Source organism: Chiloscyllium plagiosum, chromosome 12, assembly GCF_004010195.1.
Source record: "Chiloscyllium plagiosum isolate BGI_BamShark_2017 chromosome 12, ASM401019v2, whole genome shotgun sequence".
Classification (NCBI taxonomy): domain Eukaryota; kingdom Metazoa; phylum Chordata; class Chondrichthyes; order Orectolobiformes; family Hemiscylliidae; genus Chiloscyllium; species Chiloscyllium plagiosum.
This window is the reverse complement of record NC_057721.1, coordinates 269,131-283,451: the sequence shown is the minus strand read 5'-3', so window position 1 is coordinate 283,451 and position 14,321 is coordinate 269,131. Positions and strand designations below refer to the sequence as shown.

General features: G+C 45.2%; 1 protein-coding gene across 7 annotated transcripts in view; it reads left to right on the top strand.

Moving 5' to 3' along the window:
* The first annotated feature begins 6,721 nt into the window (after positions 1 to 6,721).
* Positions 6,722 to 14,321, top strand: part of ppef1 (protein phosphatase, EF-hand calcium binding domain 1) — an 82,327-nt gene continuing 74,727 nt past the window's right edge. For 6 of the 7 annotated variants that reach the window (XR_006313108.1, XR_006313107.1, XM_043700224.1 and 3 more), the window contains exons 1-2: positions 6,722 to 6,897; positions 13,675 to 13,740. The gene's annotated coding sequence lies outside the window, so the exon portion shown is untranslated. The remainder of the gene's footprint in view (positions 6,898 to 13,674; positions 13,741 to 14,321) is intronic. The other variant, XM_043700223.1, reaches the window with a different exon arrangement.

Sequence of the window (14,321 nt, the reverse complement as noted above, 5' to 3'; positions counted from 1 at the left end):
TTTTGCCCTCCTGATTTCCCTCTTAAGTACACTCCTACTGCCTTTATACTCTTTTAAGGATTCACTTGATCTATCCTGTCCATACCTTACATATGCTTCCTTCTTTTTCTTAACCAAACCCTCAATTTCTTTAGTCATCCAGCATTCCCTATACCTACCAGCCTTTCCTTTCACCCTAACAGGAATATACTTTCTCTGGATTCTCATTATCTCATTTCTGAAGGCTTCCCATTTTCCAGCCGTCCCTTTACCTGCGAGCACCTGCACCCAGTCAGCTTTCGAAAGTTCTTGCCTAAAACCGTCAAAATTGGCCTTTCTCCAATTTGCCATCACTATTTTAAAATTAACAGAATTATGGTTGCTGGCTCCAAAGTGCTCCCCCACTGACACCTCAGTCACCTGCCCTGACTTATTTCCCAAGAGTAGGTCAAGTTTTGCACCTTCTCTACATCCACATACTGAATCAGAAATTTTCTTGTACACACTTAACAAATTCCTCTCCATTTAGTGAGGATTGAGGTAGTGCTAGTCAGGATTAAGGTAGTGCTAGTGAAGATTAAGGTAGTGCTAGTGAAGATTGAGGTAGCGCTAGTCAGGGTTGAGGCAGTGTTAGTAAGGGTTGAGGTATTGCTAGTGAGGATTAAGGTAGTGCTAGTCATGGTTGAGATAGTGCTAGTGAGGATTGAGGTAATGCTAGTCAGGATTGAGGTAGCGCTAGTCAGGGTTGAGGCAGTGCTAGTAAGGGTTGAGGTATTGCTAGTGAGGATTAAGGTAGTGCTAGTCATGGTTGAGGTAGTGCTAGTGAGGATTGAGATAATGCTAGTCAGGATTGAGGTAGTGCTAGTCAGGATTGAGGCAGTGGTAGTGAAGATTTAGGGCGTCATGGTGGCTCAGTGGTTAGCACTGCTGCCTCACCGCACGAGGGCCCCAGGTTCGAATCCAGCCTCAGGCGACTGTCTGTGTGGAGTTTGCACATTCTCCCCGTGTCCTCTGGGTGCTCTGGTTTCCTCCCACAGTCCAAAGATGTTCAGTTCAGGTGAATTGGCCATGTAAAGTTGCCCATAGTGCATTAGTCAGAGGGAATGCGTCTGGGTGGGTTACTCTTCGGAGGGTCGGTGTAGGCTGGTTGGGCCGAAAGGCCTGTTTCCACACTGTAGGGAATCTAATCTAATCTAGAGCTAGTCAGGATTAAGGTAGTGCTAGTAAGGATTGAGGTAGTGCTAGTCAGGGTTGAGGTAGTGCAAGTGCTGAACCACCGTGGAGTAGTGGCACATGCAAAACTATGCTTTCTAACTTCCTCCCACCTCAATAAAAACACTGTATTTACTTTGTCTTGTTTGATTTACTTGATTTCCTGGTTTGAAGCAGTTTTGTTGCTTCGCTTATACGTTGGTGTAATTAAACACAGGCTTCTTCATATTCTGCTTGATGTTTTACCACATTTATTCATGAATTTGCTTTGTAACATTGGGCGCTGGGATACTTCAAAGTGCTTTGCTTCCAGCTGCATTCGCAACTGTCAACAAACCTAGCTCCAACTGCCTTCCTATTGAAATGGTACGAGATCCGAATTGCTTTCAATAAAAGCCGGCTCGCATTTGATTTAAACTTGCATGCTGTTGCCATAGCAACCGGCTTGACGTCAGCCATGTTGAGTTGCATTCTCCATTGTAAGGGAACCAATTTTGTCTCTATCTCTTTATTAGCCTGCTTCCTGGAGATTTCTCCCATTTTAATTTTAATCATGTTGAAGGATCGGACCACATTCCAAAAGGAATTTGATCATTTCCATTCCTCTGGCTGCTTTGACAACTCTAATCAAATGCCCATGAAACGTTGTTACATTGTGTGGAGCTTTCTCCTCTGTGGAAGCTTGTGTCAAAGTGAAAGAGATCTCTCCTCAGAGATGGGTCAGTTCATCCACGTTTATTTTGCTCAGCTCATGACATGATAATGAATGGGTAAAGCGTCGATTTTTACAGGCAGTAAGTCGGCCCCCCCACCCCCCACTCTAGGACCTTCCAGGCTCCAATATTCTAAATGCACCCAGGAAATATTCACTCTCTGAAATCCTAGAGCACCATCTAACATCTGCTTATCACTCACCACCCACACCAAAGAGATGGTAAAGGCATGGCAAAGTAGCCCGTATTAGTGCCACCTCATCTAGAAGTCACTTGGGGTGGACAAAGTTAAAAATCACACAACACCGGGCTATAGTCCAACAGGTTTATTTGGAAACACTCTGAAAGCTAGTATTTCCAAATAAACCTGTTGGGCTATAACCTGGCGTTGTGCAATTTTTAACTTCATCCGAAAGATCGTCCAGGGGAGAAGGGAAGTTCTTTTCCCTGTGGATGGTAACAAGAGACCACTCCAACAAGTGAAGGCAGCTTGGACACAGAGGATTGTGAGATGACCAGCTCCTGTACCAGGCTGTACAGGACGTTGGTGAGTACTCACTTCTGGAGAACTGCGTCCAGCTCCTGTCACCCTATTGTTCAGCTGGAGAGGGTCCAGAAGAGATTTATCAGAATATCGCCAGGAATGGAGGGTTTGAGTTATACGGAGAGGCTGGGTTGGCTGGGACCTTTCTCAGTGGAGAGTAGGAGGTTAAGATGTGATCTTCTAGAGGTTTATAAAATCATGAGGGGTATAGATAAGGTGAATGGCAGGTGACTTTTTTTCTGGGGTGGGAGATTTCTAGACTTGGGGGAGATATATTTTTTCAGGTGAGAGGAGATAAAGATTTAAAAATAGACATGAGGGGCAACTTTTTTATGCGGTGTGTGTGGAATGAACTTCCAGAAAAGGTGAGGGATGCAGACACAGTTACAATGTTTAAAATGCATTTAGACAAGTGCATGAATGAAAAAAATCTTTGGAGTGACGTGGGCCAAGTGCAGTCATGTGGGATTAGTTTAGTTTGGGATTATGGTTGGTAGGGACTGGTTGAACAGAAGGGTCTGTTTCCATACTCTATGATTTGCAGTATTCCCACAGAGTATGGACCACTGCTTACTCCATGCCCCGGACAGTGTGATTTAGCATGGTACACCGCACACAGGAGATTGTGTGCCTGGAATCTCCATGACATGCTTCATGGGTAGCCAATGTCTGTCACTTGAGAACAGCTACAAATGTAGCACTGTCAGCATAGTGCTCCTAGCTCTCATACCCCCGCCATGGTCGGTACTTAAACATAAAAGGAAGTACAATACTCACCTCTGGGTGACCGACTCTTCATCACAACAAGGAATATCTGATAGTTTCTCACCAAAAACCAAAAACAAGGACAGACTGTAAAGAATGGTCTTTTGAGTTGAATCCACCTTACCCCTCCATGTGCCTCTCTAAGTCAGATTAGTCGATGTGATGCATCTCTTGGACTGGGGCGGTCTTTACCCTGAAACAGTGTACATACTGAACAACCACAAGCCAGACCGCGTATGACTGCAAGGAATCTCTTGAGCAGATTGACAAGGTGAGGCTTCACTGAAAGTGTTTGCACAAGGAATCAGCTTAGTTTATGAAGCAGCTAAGTCAGAGCGGAGGTTTGTGATCACTAGAGTTTTGAGGAAGGTAAGATGCCCGCACAGTCAGCCGAGTGAACACACTTCATTGCTGAACGGGATGGTGGCTGCTTGTAATTGCTGTGGATGTAATTGTTGTGGGCAGGGACTGTGTATAACACATAAACTCACCCAACAGCCTCCCGTCAGTGATGGGCAGGAGTTCTGACCCATCTGCAATGTTATGAGAATTATTAGCAACATGTTACTCACCTTCGGGAAACTGACCCTTTGCCACTTGCCCTGTCTGATCTTCCATCAGCCCAGAAATCTCCACCAGGTCTGTTTCTCCCTTCACCGATGCTGCCTGACCTGCTGAGTTTTTCCAGCATTTTCAGTCTTTATTTCAGACTGGCAGCCTCCACTATATTTTTGCTTTGCAACGTCTCCTTACAGGCCTTGATGACACTGTCACGGATGACCAATGGCGAACAATGGTTGTAAATGGAGCCATGACCTGCTGTTGCTCCTATATTTCTATGTTTCTCTTACTCATGTCTCCTTCTCAAACTTCCCCCTTTCTTTTACTCCCCTTCTCCTTCTCTTCCTCCATCCACATCCGTTCTCTTCCTCCAGCTCTTCCTTCTGTTACTCTTCTTCCTCCTTGACTCACTCCCTCCCTCCTTCTCTTATCACCCCCTCACCCTTCTTTCTGTTACTCCCACTCTCCCTTTTCCTCTCACCCCAACCCCCTTCTCCTACTCATCGAGTCATAGAGCCGCACAGCACAGAAACAGATGTACCGGTCAAACTGGTCCATGCCGGCCAGATATCCTAAATTAAGCTTGTCTCATTTGACAGCACTTAACCCATATCCCTCTAAACCCTTCCTATTCATATACCCATCAGATGCTTTTTAAATTCTTGGAGGGAATCCTGAGGGACAGGATGTACAAGGACTGATTAGGGATAGTCAACATGGCTTTGTGCGTGGGAAATCCTGTCTCATAAACTTGATTGAGATTTTTGAAGTAGTAATGAAGAGGATTGATGAGGGCAGAGCAGTGGACGTGATCTTTATGGACTTCAGTAAGGCATTCGACAAGGTTCCCTGTGCTACACTAGTTAGCAAGGTTATATCACATGGAATACGGGGCAAACTATATTTGGATACAGAACTGGCTTGAAGGTAGAAGACAGAGGGTTATGGTGAGGGGTTGCTTTTCAGACTGGAAGCCTGTGACCAGTGAAGTGCCACAAGGATTGGTGCTGAGTCCACTACTTTTCATCATTTATATAAATGGCTTGGATGTGAGCATGAGAGGTATTGTTAGTAAGTTTGCAGATGACACCAAAATTGGAGGTGTTAGTGGACAGCGAAAAAGGTTATCTCAGAGTACAATAGGATATTGTGGGTTCAAATCCCACCTGGGGCTTGAGTTTGGTTTGCAGTGAGGGGAAAGCTGACATGCTTTCATGGCATGGTCGCTAGTGGTTAGCACTGCTGCCTCACAGCGCCAGGGAACCGGTTCGATTCCTACCTCAGGCGACTGTCTGTATGGAGTTTGCACATTCTCCCCATGTCTGCGTGGGTTTCCTCCAGTTTCCTCCCATAATCCAAAGATGTGCGGGTCAGGTGATTTGGCCGTACTAAATTGCCCGTAGTGTTCAGGGATGTGTAGGTTACGGGCATTAGTTAGGAGTAAATGTGGAGTAATGGAGATTGGGTGGGATATTCTGCTGAGGGTAAGTGTGAACTTGTTGGGCCAAAGGGCCTATTTTCACACTGTCGGGATTCTATTTCTGTAGAGATTCTAATTCTAATCTTGATCAGATGGGCCAATGGGCTGAGGAGTGGCAGATGGAGTTTAATTTAGATAAATGTGAGGTGCTGCATTTTGGAAAGGTAATTCAGAGCAGGACTTACATACCTAATGGTAAGGACCTAGGGAGTGTTGCTGAACAAAGAGATCTTGGAGCGCAGATTCATAGCTCCTTGAAAGTGGAGTCGCAGGTGGATAGGATTAGTGAAGAAGGCGTTTGGTATGCTTTCCTTTATTGGTCAGAGTATTGAGTACAGGAGTTAGGAGGTCATGTTGCAGCTGTAGAAGACATTGTTTAGGCCACTTTTGGAATATTGTGTGCAATTCTGGTCTCCTTCCTATCAGAAAGATGTTGTGAAACTTGAAAGAGTTCAGAAAAGATTTACAAGGATGTTGCCAGGGTTGGAGGATTTGAGCTATACGGAGAGGCTGTACAGGCTGGGGCTGTTTTCCCTGGAGCGTCGGAGGCTGAGGGGTGACATTATAGAGGCTTATAAAACCATGAGGGGCTTGGACAGGGTAAATAGACAAGGTATTTTCTCTGGGGTGGGGGAATCCAAACTAGAGGGCATAGGTTTAGGGTGAGAGGGGAAAGATATAAAAGAGACCTAAGGGGCAACTTTTTCATGCAGAGGGTGCTACGTGTATGGAATGAACTGCCAGAGGAAGTGGTGGAGACTGGTACAATTACAATATTTAAAAGGCCTCTGGATGGGTGTATGAATAGGAAGGGTTTGGAGGGATATGAGAATCGAGAGTGTGGTGCTGAAAAAGCACAGCAGGTCAGGCTGTATCTGAGGAGTAGGAGAATCAACGTTTCGGCACAAGCCCTTCATCAGGAATGAGGCTTGTAGGCCAAGGGGCTGAGAGATCACTTTCTCTTGAAAGGGGTATGGGCCGGGTACTGGCAAATGGGACTAAATTAGGTTAGGATATCTCATTGGCATGGCTGAGTTGGACCAAAGTCTCTGCTTCCGTGCTGTACATCTCTAAATGCTGTCATTGTACCAGCCTCCACCACTTCCTCTGGCAGCTCATTCCATACACGCACCACCCTCCGCGAGAAAAAGTTTACACTCCTTGCACTGTGGTATGTTTAGCTGCGTACTTGGGCTTCTTTCAGACAGGTCTTAATCATTCAACCATACCAACATCACCGGAAAGCTGACTGCCCGCTCACCAACACGCTGGTGTATGTGGGATCTTACTGTGCACACATTGGAGCCTGACTAATTATCAGGCACAGTCGGAGCTGGTTCGCTGTCAAACCCTCCCCAATAAGATTTTATTTCAAAGTAACTCGCTTTCCCAGCGCAGCCTGCCTTGCTTGCTGCTGTTACCAGCTGCTTATGTAAGGTGCATGTGTAAAGCTGACTGATCAATTCAGCCTGCACACAGCACTGCTGAAAACAGAGTGGAGGATAGCAACTGGTGAACTGTCATACAGAGACCACCCTCATGAAATTTGCTGCAGCTTGATGATGGCTTTGTTAGTTTTGGAGGGGTGAGCAGCTGTGGTTCTGGAGTGTCTGCAAACACCGAGGTTTTGAAGGTTGTCCAAGGTAGGAACAGACTCTTTTGCAACAGGCTCGATAAGATTCAGAGGCCCCCGATCAGGCTGTGTACACTGGCAGTCAGGTAATGAACAGCATGGGGTGTTCACAGGGGCTTAAGCTGAGCTGAGGAGGATATCGTTAAGCTGGAGAGGGATCAGAAGAGATTTAGTAGGATGCTGCCGGGTACGGAAGGTTTGAGTTGTGAGCAGAGGCTGGGTAGGCTGGAACTTTTTTCACTCGAGTATAGGTGTTGGAGAGTGAATGGTAGGTGTCTTTTCCCTAGGGTGGGAGATTTCGAGACGAAGGGGCACATAAGGTGAGAGGAGAGAAATTTTTAAAAAACACATGATGGCAAGTTGTTTACGGAGAGTGGTTTGCATGTGGAAGGAACTTCCTGAGGAAGTGGTGGATGCAGGCACAGTTACAACATTTAAAAGACACTTAGGTAAGTACATGGACAGGAAAGGTTTGGAGGGATATGGGCCAGGAGCAGGCAGGTGGGACTAGTTTAGTTTGGGATTATGTTCGGCATGGACTGGTTGGACTAATGGATCTGCTTCTGAGCTGTATGACCCATTCTCCAGCCCCCTGGATGTGTTTGCTCAGTTTTCTGTGATGTGTTGAGGTTCCAGTGTGTAATGAAACAGAATGGACAATTAATTTCACGTCCTGCCAAGTGGTGAGAATTGAGTTTTGAAAAAGTGATTTGTACTTTAATTTCATTTTTAATGTGTGCAGAGGAGATGAGGCAAATGGAGCAGCTCTTGCAAAGGGCCAGCCCAGGCTCAAAGGGGCTGAATGGTTCTGACTGCGCTGAATGGTTTAAAAACACAATAAACCTTCACCTGCTGTTGCAGCGGCTGAATAAGGAGGTGGCCAGATGAGAGGTTGAGGAGGTTTGTGAAGGTGTGTGGTGGGGTTAAGGATTTCAGGATGGCGTTACAGTGTTGAAGGCTGTAAGGCTGTCATTAAAAGTCTAGGCCAAACATCAGGAAGATCAGCCTGGAGGGCGCCACACTGACAGTGCAGCAAAACCCTAAATCAGGAACATTGTTTCTCGAGTTCATGGGGATTCAGCACCGGGAAAACGGGCAATTGAAAACTGTGGCACTGAGTACAGGTAACAGAGGGTGGCATGGATCTGAGCGACCATGGGATAGGGGAGGGGGTAAGAATGTCTCTGAAAAGATTAATGTTAAAGCACAGTGTGGAGAATCACACAGTCTAACATGTCTTTGTAATTATGTCTATGTAACATGTACTTATTGCTATCATTGCAGTAAACCACCCACCTTGTTGTTAAGACAAGTGCCTCCTTTCTCCATGAGTCAATTGTCATTATTCTCTGCTATTGCTAATTCGATAGGCCCATACACTCAACATGGAAAGGAGGGCTGGTGCGACAGTGGTTATGTTACTGAACTAATAATCTGTAAAATAAAATAACACAGAAGGTTGGTCCCTGGACCCGAAACGTTGAGTCTGCTTTGTCCACAGATGCTGCCAGACCTACTGAGTTTAGACTCAGAGACTTGTACAGCAGGGTTAATTAGTATTGGTTACTTATCTATTATTCTGTTAATTTTTCCAAATGAGTTACAGCTAAGCCAATTCTTTTCTTTATTTTTACTTCAGTTGCATTTTAACTACAATGTATGAATAAAGTGTGTTTTGCTTCAAATCCAGTCAAATTGCATCTGGAAAGCAACACCTGACTTACCTTTAAAATAAGAAAATGTAAGGGTCTAGACTATCTTCTTAATATATTTTGAGGGGGTCTGGTCTCTCCAGAACACTTTGCCCTCCTCCACATTCTTAACAGCATAAAACTTACCAAATTTCCACCTCTCCTCTCAGGTCTGAAGGAGAATCACGGTGGACTCAAAACATTAACTTTATTTCTATCTCTCCTTAGATGCTGTCAGACCTGCTGAATTTCTCCAGCATTCCTCTGTGTTTGTTTCAGACTCCAGTTCTTTGATTAGCCTACAGAGAGAGCCTTTGATATAGATGGTCACAGAGGATTACAAAAGCTTTTTTCTTTATCTCCTAATTCTATTTGTGCTATCTAAGCTTCATTATTTATTTAGTGCAGTGAATTGAGAATGACTGATTAATATGCATGAAACAGTGATCAGAATGTGTTTTATGTGTCAGCCTGTTTTTATGATCTGCATTAAAATGAATCACAGGCCAAGGTTAAAGTGATAACAAGTTGCCCTGTTTGATTAACTGTTTGGGTCAATTCTGACAGGGATATAGTGTGATGCTTGCTTTGTTGTCTGTGTGATGACAATTCTGATTTCTGAGGTTATATTACAGAATGAGGACTGATGCTAATGAATCATCTATAGCCCACAGGTTTACAATAAGGTCTCTACATTCATGTAGGGGGGAAGAGATGTAGTTCTTGTTGCCTCAGCTGTATTCTGCAAAGATACCTGATTTATAGAAAAAAAACAAGTCGACTTCTCTTGACACAGTTCACCTTCGGGGCCGGCATGGTGGTACAGTGGTTAGCACACCAGAGACCCGGGTTCAATTCCCACCTCAGGCGACTGTCTGTGTGGAGTTTGCACATTCTCCCCGTGTCTGCGTGGGTTTCCTCCGGGTGCTCTGGTTTCCTCCCACAGTCCAAAGATGTGCAGGTCAGGTGAATTGGCCATGCTAAATTGCCCGTAGTGTTAGGTAAGGGGTAAATGTAGGGGTATGGGTGGGTTATGCTTCGGCGGGTTGGTGTGGACTTGTTGGGCTGAAGGGCCTGTTTCCACACTGTAATGTAATGTAATCTAATCTAATCTAAAAAACTTCAAGCCTCCACATTAGTGTGTTCCTTGAGGCAGATTTGGTTAAGTGCAACAGGTTAGAGTAGGTAGGGAGACAATATTTTGACTCTGAGAGGAGTTGGGAACCATGCAGGAGTGACCAAAAGTAGCCCACCTTAAAGACAGAACCTCCTTGTCATTTTTTAGATCTATTACCCCACCGCCAGTGAGATCAGTATTCTGAATGTTACCTCATTTAACCTGAATTCACATAAACAGAGCAATTGTGGCATTCAACTGATTACATAGAACGTAGAACTTAGAGCATCGAATAATACAGCGCAGAACAGGCCCTTTGGACTCAATGTTGCGTCGACCTGTGTACTAATCTAAGCCCATCCCCTTACACTATCTCATCATCATCCATGTGCTTATCCAAGGACTTTTAAATGTCCCTAATGTGGCTGAGTTAACTACTTTAGCAGGCAGGACATTCCACACCCTTGCCACTAACTGAGTAAAGAACCTGCCTCCGACATCTGTCTTAAATCTATCACCCCTCAACTTGCAGCCAAGCCCCCTCGTACAAGCAGATGTCATCATCTTAGGAAAAAGACTTTCACTGTCCACCCTGTCTAATCCTCTGATCATCTTGTATGTCTCTATCAAATCCCCTCTTAGCTGTCTTCTCTCCAATGAGAACAGACTCAAGTTCCTCAGCCTTTCTTCATAAGGCCTTCCCTCCAGACCAGGCAACATCCTGGTAAATCTCCTCTGCACCTTTTCCAATGCTTCCACATCCTTCCTGTAATGGAGCAGCCAGAACTGTACACAATAGTCCAAGTGCGGCCGTACCAGCATTTTGTATGGTTGCAGCATGACATTACGGCTCCAGAACTCAATCCCTCTACCAATAAAACCTAACACACTGTATGCTTTCTTAACAACACTATCAACCTGGATGGCAACTTTTAGGGATCTATGTACATGGACACCAAGATCCCTCTGCACATCCACACCACCAAGAATCTTTCCATTGACCTAGTGTTCTGCCTTCCTGTTATTCTTCCCAAAGTGAATCACCTCACGTTTATCTGCATTAAACTCCATTTGCCACCTCTCAGCCCAATTCTGCAGTTTATTCAAGTGCCCCTGAAACCTGCAACATTCTACCACACTGTCCACCACTCCACCGACTTTAGTGTCATCTGCAAACTTACTGACCCATCCGCCTATTCCTGTGCCCAAGTCATTTATAAAAATGACAAACAACATTGGTCCCAAAACAAACCTTTGTGGCACACCAATAGTAACCAGACTCCAGGCTGGATATTTTCCATCAACCACCACTCGTTGCCTTCTTACAGAAAGCCAGTTTCTAATCCAAACTGCTAAATCACCCTCAATCCCATCCCTCTGCATTTTCTCCAACAGCCTACCATGTGGAACCTTATCAAAGACTTTACTGAAGTCCATGTATACCACGTCAACTGCCCTACATGCTTGTTCACCTTCTCAAAAAACTCAATGAGGCTTGTGAGTCGCAACCTGCTCTTGACGAAACCATCTTGACTCTCTGAAACCAAATTGTTGCTTGCTGGATGATAATAAATCTTATCTCTTATAATCCTTTCCAAAACCTTTTCTACAACAGAAGTAAGGCTCACTGGTCTGTAATTACCTGGGTCATCTCTGCTGCCCTTCTTGAACAAGGGCACAACATTTGAAATCCTCCAGTCCTCTGGTATGAAACCTGTAGACAATGATGATTCAAAGATCAAGGCCAAAGGCTCCACCATCCCCTCCCTAGCTTCCCAGAGAATTCTCAGAAAAATCCCATTTGGCCCAGGGGTTTTGTCTACTTTCACACCTTCTAGAATTGATAACACCTCCTCCTTATTAACCGCAATCCTTTCTAGTGTAATAGCCTGTATCTCAGTCTTCTCCTCTACAATATTCTCTTTTTCCTGAGTGAAAACAGATGAGAAATGGTCGTTTAGCATCTCTCCGATCTCCACAGGGTCCACACACAACTTCCCACTTCTGTCTTCCCACTTCTGACCTATTCCTACCCTAGTCATCCTTTTATTCCTCACATGCCCAGAGAAAGCTTTAGGGTCTCCTTTATTCTACCTGCTAAAGACTACTCATGTCCTCTCCTTGCTCTTCTTAACTCTCTATTTACATCTTTCCTAGCTAATCTGTAACTCTCCATCGCCTCATCTGAACCATCTCGCCTCAACATCATATTGGCCTCCCTCTTCCACTTAACAAGAGATGCAATTTCTTTAGTAAACCACAGTTCCATGCCTGACAGGGTTGTACTTTCAAGGACTCGCAATATCTGTTCCTTAAACTAGCTCCACATTTCAATTGTCTCCATCCACTACATGTTGCTACCCCATTCTATGCATCCTAAGTCTTGCCTAAACGCATTATTATTCCTCTTCCCCCATCTATAACTATTGCCCTGTGGCATGTACCCATGCCTTTCCAGTGCTAAGCTAAACATAACCAAATTATGGTCACTCTCTCGAAAGTGCTCCCCAGTCACTAAATCATTAGCCTGGTTCATTACTAAGCACCAGATTCAGTGTGGCCTTCCCTTTTATCGGCCCTTCGACACACTGTGTCAGGAAAGTCTCCTGCACATATTGGACAAAAACTGATCCATCCAACGTACTAGAGTTACAGCATTTCCAGTCAATGTTGGGGAAGTTAAAGTCCCCCAGAATGGCCACCGTGTTCCTTTCACTCCTATCCAGAACCATTTTACCGATCCTCTCCTCCACATCCCTGGAATTCTGCTGAAGCCTATAAAAAACTCCCAGCAGTATGACCTCTCCTTTCCTCTTTGTAACCTCAGCCCATACTTCAGCTGATGAGTCCTCATCAAAAGTTCCCCCAGCCACCGTTATACTGTCCTTGACTAACAAGGCCACACCTCCCCCTCTTTTACCGCCTTCCCTGATCTTAATGAAAGATCTAAACCCTGGAACCTGCAACATCCATTCCTGACCTTGCTCTATCCATGTCTCTGAAATGACCACAACATTGAAGTCCCAGGTAACCATCATGTGGCATGGGTAATAATCCAGAGATGACAACTCTGTTTGTTCTAGCTCTCAGCTTCCACTCTAGCTCCCTGAAATCCTGCCTTACATCCCTATCCCTCTTTCTGCCTATGTTGTTGGTACCTACATGGACCACGACTTGAGGCTGGTCACCCTCTCCCTTCAGGACCCCAAAGATACGATCCGAGACATCACGGACCCTGGCACTTGGGAGGCAACACACCAACCGTGAGTCTCATTCATTCCCTACAAACCTTCTATCTGAGCCTCTAACTATTGAGTCTCCAATGACTAACACTCTCCTCCTTTTCCCCACTTCCCTCCTGTGCAACAGGATCAGGCTCTGTGCCAGAGATCTGGGCCCCACTGCTTGCCCCTGGTAAGTCGTCTCCCTCAACAGTATCCAAAACGGTATACATGTTTTTCAGGGGAGCAACCACTGACTGTTTTTTGTCCCCCTTCTAACAGTCACCCAGTTTTCTTTGTGCCTAGGAGTAACTGCTTCCCTGTAACTCTTAACTACAACAGCACCTGCCTCCCGAATGATCCGAAGTCCATCCAGCTCCAGCTCCAGGTCCCTAACGTGGCCTTGGAGGAGGGACAGTTGGGTGCACTTCCTGCAGATGTACTTGGATGGGACACTAATAGCGTCCCTCACCTCAAACATCATGCAGGAGGAACATCCCTCTCCCTGCACTGACATCCCCTGCTAGTCCACTAGTCACAAAGTAAAAAAGAAAAGAAGCTTACCTGATGTGTCCCTGGTGTCCAAGGTTAGAGGAGGTGGTGGGTGGGAGGCCCTAGAAGGGTAGGGACTTGGGTTTAGAAAACACTCACTTATATAGCCAAAGGAAAAACAAGTCCCTCCTTTCCCAGAACCCTCTGCTCTCTGAGGTGCTGCTGCTGCTTAAAGTTTTAAATCAGTGACTCACCTTTCCCAACAGGCCCCTGGCCCACTCTTGCATTCTTCCTGCTGCTGAAAACAGAAATGGAGGGCTCCGATGCTCGAGGTAAGGCTTTGAAGATTTAAATCACCTTTCCCCACAGGCCCCTGGTCCAAGTTCCTGTTCTTCCTGCTGTTGAAAACAGAAAAAAAAGAACATTTTAATTAAGTTACCCCTGACTCTCCCAGGTAATGATGAGAGTTAATGCAGGAAATACTGTTGTGGATGTGTACACCGGGTTCCAGAAAGCATGTGAGACAATTTTGTGGATTTAATGAGGATTCAACTGACTACTGGTCATTGCTGTCATCCTGTAAAAGATTAGTTGATGTCAACTGGCCAAGGAGATAAAGGACCAAACACAGAGAACATTGGAGGAACCCTACAGGCCTGGCGATATTTTAGCCGAAGAGAAACAGAGTTAGTGTTTTGAGAATTGTGCTGAAGAGTCATACTGGACTTTAAAGATTAACTCTGTTTCTCTTTCCACAGATCATGCCAGACCTGTTGAGTTTCTCCAGTGCTCCCTGCATTTGTTTCAGATTTCCAGCATCTGCAGTGTTTTGCCCTTATTTGTGGATGAGTAAGAACTGCTCCTTGGAAGAACTTGCTAAGGCTTCAGTGGTAAGTTTTACATCTTGGGTGGC